Below are 12,652 nucleotides of genomic sequence, written 5' to 3'. Positions count from 1 at the left end.
TGATATCTGCATAGAGTTTATACACGTTTAAAATATGAAAGTATTATTTTGCTATAATATTTGACAATTTTTATAATTGTAAGGACCTTACGTAAAAAAAATGCATATATCTACTATCTTTTGTGATTTGAGAATCATTGCAGCAGGATTTTACGACTTAAGCTTTATAATTTTTCGTGTTGCGAAAAGATAAATATATCTAATTAGAATGCTCAACACAAAGTATCATACAGATATGAACATATCAGATCAATCGGTATCATACAGTATGACTCGTTCGTAAATTTTGAGTTGAAAATTTTCTCATAATGGGGTCCTTTTTATTCCAATGTGTGAAATGGTTAGAGCATCTACATGACTACATCCTAGATTTTTAGGAATGTATTTCTAGGGATGTATTTCTAATCTGATGTAAAAATTTTTACTTCAGTTTTAGAGATGTAAGAGAGTTTTTTTATTTAAAAATTATAGAGTAAAGTTTTTTATTAAGAAACTATTTATAAACTCCACACTGATTAAATGATTGGCTTAAATTATTTTTCATTTTTTATTTGTTACTGACGTGATTTAATAAAAATTCTAAAATTAATTTTAGGAATATAAAAGTTAGAAACTTTAGAGATATTAATTTCTAAAAATTGATTAACAGTTATTTAGAAACTCAATTGAGTTTCAGTAGATGCTCTTATGTTTATTAATCAAGCCTCAATTGGATTGTTGTAATAAATTTGATATTTCAGACTAATTAAATCTCAAACTAGCTAGCTAGCACCTGACTTTATAATTGAGAGGCTCTTTTCGTTGGATGCCGAATTTGAATATCACAATATTTATCTAAAATTTTCAGTTTTTATTACACTTCATCGACAACGGTACCAGTTGGTACCGATATTTTCTACAAACTGGTATGCTCTGTTGCAATTTTGGGGATTTATGTGGAAAATTGATTTCAATTATTGGGCCCAAATCTGTTGGGCTCCTGAACTTTCAGATTTTTTTTTTAAAAAAAAGGAAGGAACATAAATAAAATGAACTTGGGCTCATTTATTTTGGGCTCTGTTCAGAATTGAAAATTTTAGCCTCTCGGTTTGTGCTTAAAAATTTACACTTGATTAAGATCTTAATGCGGTAAATTATAACAGTTAGTAAAATGAAAACTTTATAACAAGTTTTAACCTTAACGAAATTCAGATTTACAAATTTGAACTTTCAAATAACTCAAAGCCCAAAAAAAATATAAGTGAAAACCAACGTAGCAAAATATAAACAAAATTTTATCAGATTTAACACGAAAATTCTGTGTAGATTTACAGAATATTTAGAATATAAATATTCTAAGTTTGTATTGATAACAAATACCAGACATATAGGACTTTGTTTAGCGGTGAATGCAGGATTTGATAACAAAATATTATCGAATCGGGTTTAATAGCTGATTGGGTTCAAACCCATTAAATAATTGTGTTATACAACATAATAACTTTATATTCAATCTACCAATTAATTAGGATTCTAAGACCTAATAATTTAATATTACTATTTATCAATCATCCTTTGTGAAAGTCTGGTTTTACTATTTTGTTAAACCACCATTGAATCAATGATTTTTCAAGTGGTTTAATAAATAATAAAAATAAAATTCAAAAATATAAAATTTGGTCTCCAAGAACATTTTAATATAGAGATTACATCTAGCGGTTTGGATTGACATTCTGGACTTTAAAAACTGAAAAAAAACTTATATAATTGCATGGGTTCTCAGGAACAATCGATATATATATAATCCACATATTTATTTACTGAGCTACATGAATAAGAGTATACCTAATTAAAGTCAATTTACTGAGCTAGAATTCTAGATCGGTAAAAGAATTAGGTATACTCTTTAATTAGTCGTTAAGCAAGGTTAGGTGAGAAAAGGCCAGCATTGGTTCTGGTTTGGCTTGCCAACAAAACATTTCCCTTTGGGAAAAAAAAAAGAACTTGATAAAATTATCGTTTTAGGTCCCATCAACATCACATGCAACAAGTCAAAGATGGCTAGCTAGCAGCCTGATGTATTTTTTTTGCTTTGACTCGTGACATGTGATGTTGATGGAACCTACAATTGGAGAGCATCGAAGCGCAGACTATCTTTGACTCCTTTGGTATATCTGATCTACATTCTTTTTCTACGAATTTTCAATGAACATGTCGCTTTACTATTTCCTTTTCTCTGAATTGTCAATGTAACTAAATGATGACTACCTGTATGAAGCTCCTTCCGTCTTAGTTCATTTTTCTACAATTCATTTTTCTACAATTGCAGAGAGAAAGCAGAGAAGTAGGTTAAAGAAGAAGAAGAAAGGTATTACCATACAGGGAAGTGTTCTCTGTATTCACAACATAGAGAAAACAGAGAAAGCAGAGCTGTAGAGGGACTACCGATAGAGGTACGGTTTTATATATGAACCTCATCTTTACAGTTTTGTTCTGCAAATGAATTCCCCCTGACATTATTATTCTCAGTGTAAATCATGGTTCTGAAACTCGGCCGATTCCGAGTCAACTCGGTATTGGACCAAACCGGTCCGAGTTTCACCCGAGTCTCGTACCTATGCGAGTTTTTGATCAAAAATTAGATGAATAGTGTTTGACTCGGCTGAGTTATCCAATTTTTAGTCAGGCCGAGTCAAATCGAGTTTCTCCCAAATCATACAGGGGCAGTGAAAATCATTGTCCTAGACTAATTTGGTCTCCCGCGCTTAGCTTTCTGTTGTATCTTTTGAGGTTGAGAACAAGAAAATCATTCTTATTGATTTGAGATTTAAGTTCAGTTTTGCATCTTTTGAAAACGGAAATGGTGCTTGGAAAAAAATTGGAAAGGGGGAAGTCCTTGGCTGAGTTAGGAGGAAGAATCTTTAGTTATTTCTATGGTTAGACTTGGTGTATAATTTTGTACTACAGAAAATTGGAATTTGTAGTGGTTCATAATAAACCTTGTCCATTTTATTAGAATCTTTAGCTAGTTTGTTTGAGTGCCTTGCTAAGCTTGTAGCCTGTGAAGCCATTAATTACTATTTTATGTTATTTATAGTTTTTATATTTAACTAGTGTAGGAGATGCATACATCGTGGTTTGTTTATTTAATTTTTTACTAAGTAAAGAATGAGATTGTACTATATTACAAATTAAATTTGATTGTTAAGAAAATATAAAATGTAGAAATTAAATATTTTATTTCTCTTTTGTGAATATCATTCACTTTTATTTTATTTTATGAAATTGTCTATTTTATATTAAAATTAGATAATTTTAATATTTTAAGTAATTACACTACAAATTAAATTAATTGTTATGCATCAGAATTTAATTATTATGAGTGTTATAAATATTTAAAATGTTAACTATCAAAATACCAATTTTTCTATTTTTTTTAGTAGAAAACAAGTTTCTGCAAAAAAAATCCGGGTTGCCGATCCGATTCAACCGATTCTTGCCAATTTATCCGATTCCGATTCCATGATCAAGTGACCGATTCCAATTCCGATTCTGATTTTTAGAACCATGGTGTAAATTTGTCATGGAATTAATTGTTCTAGCATATTAATTACCATAACAAAGCATATCTAAGATGCTTTCTTTCTCTTTTTGAAAGAGGTACTTCAAACAAGTTCATACAATTACATACCTAAAAGCAATGAAAAAACAAAAGGGCAATATTAACCAATACAACACGGTTACTTTTTATAGCCAATTCACTCATGATCTCCTATTTTTACCTAGAAAGAACATGTTGCTTTTTCCGCTTTTCATTTTACCGTTTGCCTATGACTTCGTTGTTGTAAAAACTGTCACGGAAAATTTAAATGTTCAAAAGTGTTAAAGTAGAATTTCTATATTATATTTAAATTGAAGAATTAAAAAATATATAAATCCACATATATATTTACTAAGCTACATGAATAAGGTTCTGGCATAAAATTGCAGAGACCCATCTACTAGAATTCTAGATCAGTAAAAGAATTAGGTATAGATGGGTACCGTGCTATTAGATCCTACAATTGTAGAGCATCCAAGCGCATACTATCTTTGACTCTTTTAGTTTATCTAATCTACGTTTTACTTTATTATCACCATTTGCAGAGATAATGCAGAGAGGTAGATAGAAGAAGAAGAAGAAGTAGAAGAAGAGAGTTATTTCCATACAGGGAAGTATTCTCTTGTATTCACAACAGAGAGAACATAGCAACAGAAGGACCACGGAAAAGGTACTGCCTTGATCTATGGAAATATATCATCTCTACACTTTTGTTTTACTAATGAATTTTTGTGGTATACTTGAAAGAACCATAATCTACGGACATTATCATTTTCAATGACAAATTAAGCATATGTAGCACACTGCTTTTTTTCATTGTTTTTTTTTTGAAAGAGGTATCCCAAACAGATATACATGTTTCGATTCATTCAAAGATGTTAATACAATTACATACTGATGCATCAACCAAAAAGGTAACTGAAGCAACAAAAACAAAATGTTATTCCAAACACCACGCCTAATGGGTCCGCATCCTCTGCATTAACACAACATTTGAGTTTAGATCTCGACCGTCCGATCAGAATTGGCCAATCCGGCTCACGCTTGTAATGCGCAGGACCCCTTTAAGATTTGTGCTAATTTGTAACGAACCGATCAGATCTAAAGTCAAACGGTATATCAATGCAGAGGATACGAATTCGTGGCTAATGGGGTCCTTCGTAAAGTATCCCTCATTGGTCCAATCAAGCTAGTACTAGTGACCACCAAGGTAATAAAATTCAGTATATTCGGCCGCATATTCCTATTCGGTTATAATCTGAAGAGAAAATCTGTATTCGGTTAAATATGAAGTTTTGCATTTTCGACCGCATATTACCGTATATATATTACCGCATACTTGTTTGTATGATACCGCATATTACTGTATATTTGTTTGTATGATACTGCATACTACCGCATACTTGTTTATAATTATAACCAACTGCATAACATTGGAACCAACAGTCGATCCTCATTACCTATCTTGATTTTAATTCGAAACAACTACATAACATTGGAACCTAACAACCACATTATTTAATCAGACCAGTACCAGCCTTGACCAGAACACCCAGACCTGAATAACTTATCCAAATAAACTAGAGAAAACCATTAAACGAGTTTTCTACTAACTTTTTTTTTTTTTTTTCAAATTTTAATGTTTCAATTCAGTTTCTTTTGTACACTATGATGTGAATTGATGTGAAATCATGCAAACGGTCAAATATTCCAACTCAAACCCAAGTGGACAAATCTAAAAAAAAATTACTAATCTGAAATGAATGTAATTCTGATCCAGAATATTTGCAAATCCAAACCATATAGATAATGTTAAATGTAAATGAATGCACAATTCAACATTTCTTTTTCCCTTAAAACAACTTGTCAAGCAGCTTATGATTAGGATAACTGGATGAAGTAGCAAGTGCTTAGAGAGGTTGTTATTCTCGTTATTTTTTTGCAAGTAAAAGCAAGGAAAAATTAAGTAATTTGCAAGTTCATTTTATAGCCAATTCAATCATCTCAAATTTTTACATTAACACTTTGGGGTTTTAACTTTCTATTCAGCAATACGAAACTAAAAAGTCAATTTGGTACAAATTGCAGTTATTGGACAGTTTGCAACTTGGAAAGCAGAAATTCTAATATCATAGCTTCAAATGGATTCAAAAGGGCTTTGGTATGGAAATTTTCAAGAAGATGGGTATAATGTTGTAGATACACCGAGTGCACCACAATCCATTTTTGAATGTTACCCGACAATACCCCCAACTTTTCCGAGTGACAACCTAAACCAGAATGCCACACCTAATCCTTTGATAAGCAATGGTGGAGATAGAGAAGAGGTTTTTGACCTCACATCCAATGCAGTAATCAACTACATAGGCCAAATTCTGTTAGAAGAAGATATAAATGATGATATAAACATATATCAAGAAGAGGCAACTATTCGAGAAACTGAGAAATTGTTCTATGATCTCCTTGGAAAAGAGCCGCCTCTTTCACCTACCTTGACCAAATTCCATCCACCTCAAACCTATAATACTACAATTGAAAGTGTTTCAGAAAATGATGTGCCATTATACAGTAATTCTGAACCCCTCTTGATCAATGAGGACCGTATATCTGCTTTATTTATGGAGAACCTTCTGACCACACAAGTCCAAATTGGTGCTGAAGAAGCAATGAAGTTTCTTCCAGCCGTTGAAAAGTTGTTTGTTGGTTTAGAGTTCCCGGAGAAAGCCAACCAAAAAAATGTCAGTGAGAACAAAGCAACATGTACAAAAAAGTGTGCCCGTAATGAAAAAGAACCAGATCTATCAGAGGGGCGATCTTGCAAGCAACAAGCATTTTCTTCAGAGGAACCGGCAAGAAATGAGAACTTGGATCAATTTCTCCTTTCCCGTGGTGGCGAATATGTCAAAGAGATTATGTCCGTACGTGAAAGTATGAAACAAGACATGAAAAATGAGTCACCAGAGCATCAGGTTCACATGAGGAAGAAGGCATTAGGAAATAAGGAAACAGGAGATGGCTTGGTGAATCTTCGTTCTCTCCTAATTAGTTGTTCTGAAGCAGTTTCTTCCAACGACTATAGCAGGGCCTCTGAGCTCATCAATCAAATAAGGAAACATTCATCCCCTGTGGGGAGCTGTGACCAACGTGTGGCATATTATTTGGTGAATGGACTCGAGGCACGTTTGGTTGGTACGGGAAGTGACATCCATCATGAACTACTCTCAAGGCAAGGAACTGTTACTGACTTTTTGAAGGCATTCCGCATTTATCATGCAATTTGTCCAGTTTTGAAGGCATCATATTACTTCTCTAACCAAACAATTATTAACGTCTCAAAAAATGCCACAAAGGTTCATATAATAGACTTTGGCATCCACATGGGATTCATGTGGCCATCTTTCTTGGAACGTATCTCGAGATTAGGAAGTACTCCTAAAATTCGTATAACTGGGATAGAATTTCCAGAAAAAGGTTTTCGTCCAAGCAAACTAGTTGAAGAGACAGGAAGGAGGTTGCTAGAATATGCTCAGAGATTTAATATCTGCCTCAAGTACGAAGGCATAGCATCAAAATGGGAGAACATTAGAATAGAAGACCTCAAGATTGAAAAAGATGAGATTTTAGTAGTAAATTCTTTGTATCGACTTGAAAAAGTTGCAGATGAGACAATTGCCATGAGCTGCCCTCGGGATAAAGTTCTAAGAATGATAAAAGAGATCAAACCGTGTGTCTTTATTCATGGAATTGTTCATGGCTGGTACAGTACACCATTCTATACAAGTCGATTTAAGGAAGTTTTATCCAAGTACTCTTCAAATTTTGATATTTTTGAGTCAACTATGCCTCGAGAGAGTGAGGGCAGGCTCCATCTAGAAAGGGATTTTATAAGTCCAAAAGCAATTAATATAATAGCTTGTGAGGGTTCAGAGAGAGTGGAGAGACCTGAGACGTATAGGCAGTGGCAGGCTAGGAATCTTCGGGCCGGTTTTGTGCAATTGCCGGTGGATTCACTAATCAAGAAAAAGATAAAGAGAACAGTAAGAGAGTTTTACCACAAGGAGTTTCTAGTTGATGAAGATAACAAATGGCTTCTATTAGGATGGAAAGGAACGATCTTATTTGGGTTGTCCACGTGGATACCAAATGAGTATGAGAGTATTGATTGCAAGACCAAATAGTAATGGCATGGTAAGCTTAGATAATTTTTTAAGGGATTTGATCTATCATTTGAAGACTTCTTTTTTTTTTTTACTTTTTCACTTATAATTTGAAGAATGGCACGTATATTTATTATAGAAGTTGAATAATTAACTTTTATATCTCTAAAATTATATTTAGTGTGTTGTGATGGAGCAATTTAAACATATACCTCACATCCAAACAAATTTATATGGAAATATTAGGTATATGATGGGAATTAGGTAATATGGAAATATTAGGTAATTGAAACATATACCTCACATCCAAACAAATGTAAAGGAGAAATTTTATTATAGTTAGTTGGTCTGATGGAAATTAGTACTGCTGCATGCAACATACCATGTTCCCAACAAGATATTGAAAATTTAGGTTTCATAAGCAATGATCTTATAGTTAATTGTAATATCTTCATGAATGACTATACAAGCCTATTTTGTGTTTGAATATAAGCTATAAGATATTCAACATCAATTTGAATAGACATATAGTAATCATTGAATGTCTGAGATGTAAATTCACCAGCATTGTCTAGACGCATCTTCTTAATCGGATAATGAGAAAAATGTTCTCTTAATCGAATTAATTGAGCAAGCAGTCTAACAAACACAAGGTTGCGCGAGTTGATGATAAGCATACATGTAACCATCTTGTTGATGCATCAGTTAAAACCATAAAATATCTAAATAATCCACATGGTGGGTGTATTGTCTGCAAATATTATCCTGTATATGTTCTAGAAATGGAAGACATTCATTATGTATTTTCGTTGTGATAGAGTTGGTGTCGTTGAGCAAATATTTTATGTTTTTAATTCGAGTTCATATGATTGACTTTGTCAAATTGTTGCCTTAAGTTGCATTGCAAGTATTTTCACACGGGACTTCAGGAACAATCGATTTGATATTAGCCAGCCCCCCCCCTCTCTCTCTCTCTCTCTCTCTCTATATATATATATATATATGAGGAGGGATCAAGTTGCAACATTTTTTGAGTTACAACAAGCATTTTCTACATTTTGAAAGTCCAAATCATCGATCCAAACCGTTAGATGTGATCTCTACAATAAAATGTGCTTGGAGACCAAATTTTACATTTTTTGGAATTTTTTTACTATTTATTACAATGGGTACAAAATTCAATGGTATGAATTTGACTAGTTTTTGTACCCATCTTAATAAATAGTAAAAAAATTCCAAAAAATGTAAAATTTGGTCTCCAAGCACATTTTATTGTAGAGATCACATCTAACGGTTTGGATCGACGATTTGAACTTTGAAAATGTAGAAAATCGTTGTTGTAACTTGTTGTAACTCAAAAATTGTTGTAACTTGATCCCTCCTCTATATATATATATATAGAAAGAGAGAGAGAGAGAGGTTGGCTAAGCTCAAAACATTTTTTTCTAGTTCCAGGAACAAACGACTTAGTTTTCCGATTTTCAAAGTTTAAATAGTCGATCCAAGCCATTAGATGTTCAATCTATATTAAAATGTACTTGAAGATCAAATTATATATATATATAGAGGTTGGCTAAGCTCAAAACGTTTTTTTCTAGTTCCAGGAATAAACGACTCGATTTTCCGATTTTCAGAGTTCAAATAGTCGATTGATAACGCTAAAACATATAGCGAAAATTACTACTTTTTAGTACGGAAAATGGTGGAAATGCATATGCAAAGTACTCATTTTCCCAAATTATTCATCGCAAATGTGTTTTTAGGCTATTTTGGTAGGTTTTGGAGAAATTTGTGAATTTAGGCCGAAAACGGAGCAAAAATGTCATATTTAGGCCAATTCTGAAGAAGGCGTCAAAATAGGGCAACACATGGAGTATGTAAACACATCACACGAAGTGCACAACATGCAACATGGCAAAATTCACTGAAATTCGGCTAAGTACAGTGCCCTACGGCCTCAGCTATGTCGCATGCGGCGTAATTGCCTATACTGCAGGGGTACACAGATTTAATCCGTGGACTGTCTAGTTTGGATTAAATCTCAGTCGTTGGATAGTAAGCTTCTAGAAGGACGTGTTTCCAGATGTGGCAGGCCTTGCCTCGCCTTGGATCCTAAGTTTAATACTCCAAAAAGTAGCATTTTATGTTATTTTTGGAACTCATGATCTCCCATGATCTCCATGTTCTCTATGACTCCTCAACTATAGGCTAGGCTATATAAACCCCTCTTGTAATAGGAATTAGTGTGCATGTTTTAGTTGTGTAAGTCCATAGTTTAGAACAGAATATTGCATGAAATATTTGGAGTCGTGGAGAAGAAGAGGCGCTTGAAGTGCAAGGCGGAAGAAGAAGGAGTCTTCTAAGGAAGAGGTGTCTAGGTTTTAGGTTATGTCTTTTTTTATTACTTCTTTTATTTTGTCATGGCTTTGAGTAGCTAAGCTCATCCTCTCTAGGGATGGATGTAATGAATTATAATTGCTCTTTGCTATAATATTTATTTTTCTTTTATGTCTATTTGAGATTTCGTTATACTTAGAATGTTATTGAAATATGTCCTTGCATACATAGTTCTATCTACAGATGGTCCAGTGTCCTCCATATACCAATAGGTCTTATTAGTTGTTGTATCTCGGTGTGAGAGGGGATACATGTAAGTACTATAAACACTTCGGCTAATGAGGCATGGCCGTAGTTCAAAGGCTAGGATTCGAACCCAGTGGGCTCCCTTAGCAGGACATAGATTTGATAGCATCTCGAGGTTTAATTAGGAATTTATTTATTATTTGTATCCTACATGCTATGAGGTTGCATAATCGTTGCGTCCTTGTGTGACAAACATGTAAGTATTAGCACTTGTTGCATAGTCGTTGCGTCCTTGTGTGACAAACATACTACTACTACCACTACTACTACCACTACTACTACCACTACTACCACTACTACTACTATTATTATTATTATTTATATTATTATTTATATTATTATTACTATTATTATTATTATTATTATTATTATTATTATTATTATTATTATTATTATTATTATTATTATTATTAGAGGAGGGTTCAAATGCCTCCATGTTTTTGTGCCTCTATCATGCCTCCATCTCTCTCCATCATTTTCAAAGTTCAAACAGTCGATCCAAACCGCTCAACCTAACCTCCATACTAAAATATGTTTGGAGACCAAATTTTATATTTTTAGGAATTTTTTTACTATTTTTTTAGATAGGTAAAAAAATACTGTTTTTAGATGGTTCAGATTTACTGATTTTGTACCTATATAAAAAAATAGTAAAAAAATTCCTAAAAATATAAAATTTGGTCTCCAAACATATTTTAGTATGGAGGTTAGGTTGAACGGTTCGGATCGACTGTTTGAACTTTTAAAATGATGGAGAAAGATGGAGGCATGATGGAGGCACAAAAACATGGAGGCATTTGATTATTTTATTTTATTTAGTATTCACGCAACCTAAACAAACCCGAAGAACTTAGACTAGTGTTATTATTCTTGAACTACTAAGATCTATCCCTGTGGATCGACACCCGACACTACTACACGATAGGATTATGCGCTTGTAATCCGACAGAGTAGCATTATGGTAACTAAGTATATATTTATATAGAGTATGGCTAATATAACATCAGTGTCATTTCAGTCTATATAACACCAACTCGAAACCTATCAAATCGAGTTCAAATGGTGAATCCAAACCGTTCAAACCGATCTACTTCATTAGTTGTGCGTTTACATGTAAAATTTATAAGTTTTTGAGTTTATTTGATATCAAGTCAAGTGGTCAAATGTTTGAGTTTTTAAGTTAATTTTAATACATTCATTTTTCAATTTTTTTGCCGCTTGATTTGATACTAAAATAACTTGAAAATATAAAAAGTTTGCATGTAAATGCATCACTCATAAAGTAAATTGGTTTGAACGGTTTGGATTCACCATTTGAACTCGATTTGATAGGTTTTGAAGTTGGTGTTATATAGACTGATATGACATTGATGTTATATTAGCCATACTCATTTATATATACTAAAAATTACTAGTCTCATTTAGAGTCATCATCGATCCAAGCCATTAGATGTTCAATCTATATTAAAATGTGCTTGCAGATCAAATTTTATATTTTTTGGAATTTTTTTACTATTTATTAAGATGGTTTGAAAATGGTTGTTTTTATTAAATTTCCGCACCAAAAACAACGACTTTCAAACCATCTTAATAAATAGTAAATTTAAAAAAAAAAATATAAAATTTAGCCTCCAAGCACATTTTAATATAGATTGAATATCTAACGGTTTGGATCGACTGTTTGAACTTTAAAAATTGAAATATAAGGTGCTGGCATAAAATTGCGGAGACCCACATACTATAATTCTAGATCGGTAAAAGAATTAGGTATACTCTTTAATTAGTCGTTAAGTAAGGTTAGGTGAGAAAAGGACAGCATTGGTCCTGGTTTGGCATGCTAACAAAACATTTCCCTTTGGAAAATATATATATATATATATAGTTCAAGGTTCCATCAACATCACATGTAACGAGTCAAAGATGGTTAGCGGCCTAATGTAGTTTTTTTTTGCTTTCCACAATTATCCCTTCCACCGAAATAACACAAGCTGAAATAATCACTATCTTGCACAGAATAATTTTCTCTGGATTATCACAAATTATATTGCAATAAAATACCCTATATAAGTTATCTAGATTAAAAAATAATGATGTTGGACATCCCCTCCAATCATTAAAAAAAAATAGTAAAAGATATGCCCAGAAGAAATGGGTACCATAGTAACAGAATTTGGATATAATTTGCGAATTATCTACGAATTAAACGTTTTGGAGTCACCAGCGTATTAAACGGTCAATTCACGAATTATTCACGTATTTGAGGAATTTCCCA

The 12,652-nt window shown here is 32.8% G+C and overlaps 1 pseudogene across 2 annotated transcripts; it reads left to right on the top strand.

The window, feature by feature from the left end:
* Positions 1-2,305: 2,305 nt before the first annotated feature.
* On the top strand, positions 2,306-7,985 carry LOC144545943 (scarecrow-like protein 9 pseudogene; annotated as a pseudogene). Of its 2 annotated transcripts, XR_013508642.1 has the most exons (3): positions 2,306-2,432; positions 4,126-4,250; positions 5,669-7,985. The product of XR_013508642.1 is annotated as a scarecrow-like protein 9 pseudogene, transcript variant X1 (transcript). The 2 variants fall into 2 exon arrangements; XR_013508643.1 differs by lacking the exon at positions 4,126-4,250.
* Positions 7,986-12,652: the final 4,667 nt, after the last annotated feature.

This window comes from Carex rostrata, chromosome 28 (genome assembly GCF_964058835.1).
Source record: "Carex rostrata chromosome 28, lpCarRost1.2, whole genome shotgun sequence".
Taxonomy (NCBI): Eukaryota; Viridiplantae; Streptophyta; class Magnoliopsida; order Poales; family Cyperaceae; genus Carex; species Carex rostrata.
This window is presented reverse-complemented; position numbering and strand designations above follow the sequence as displayed.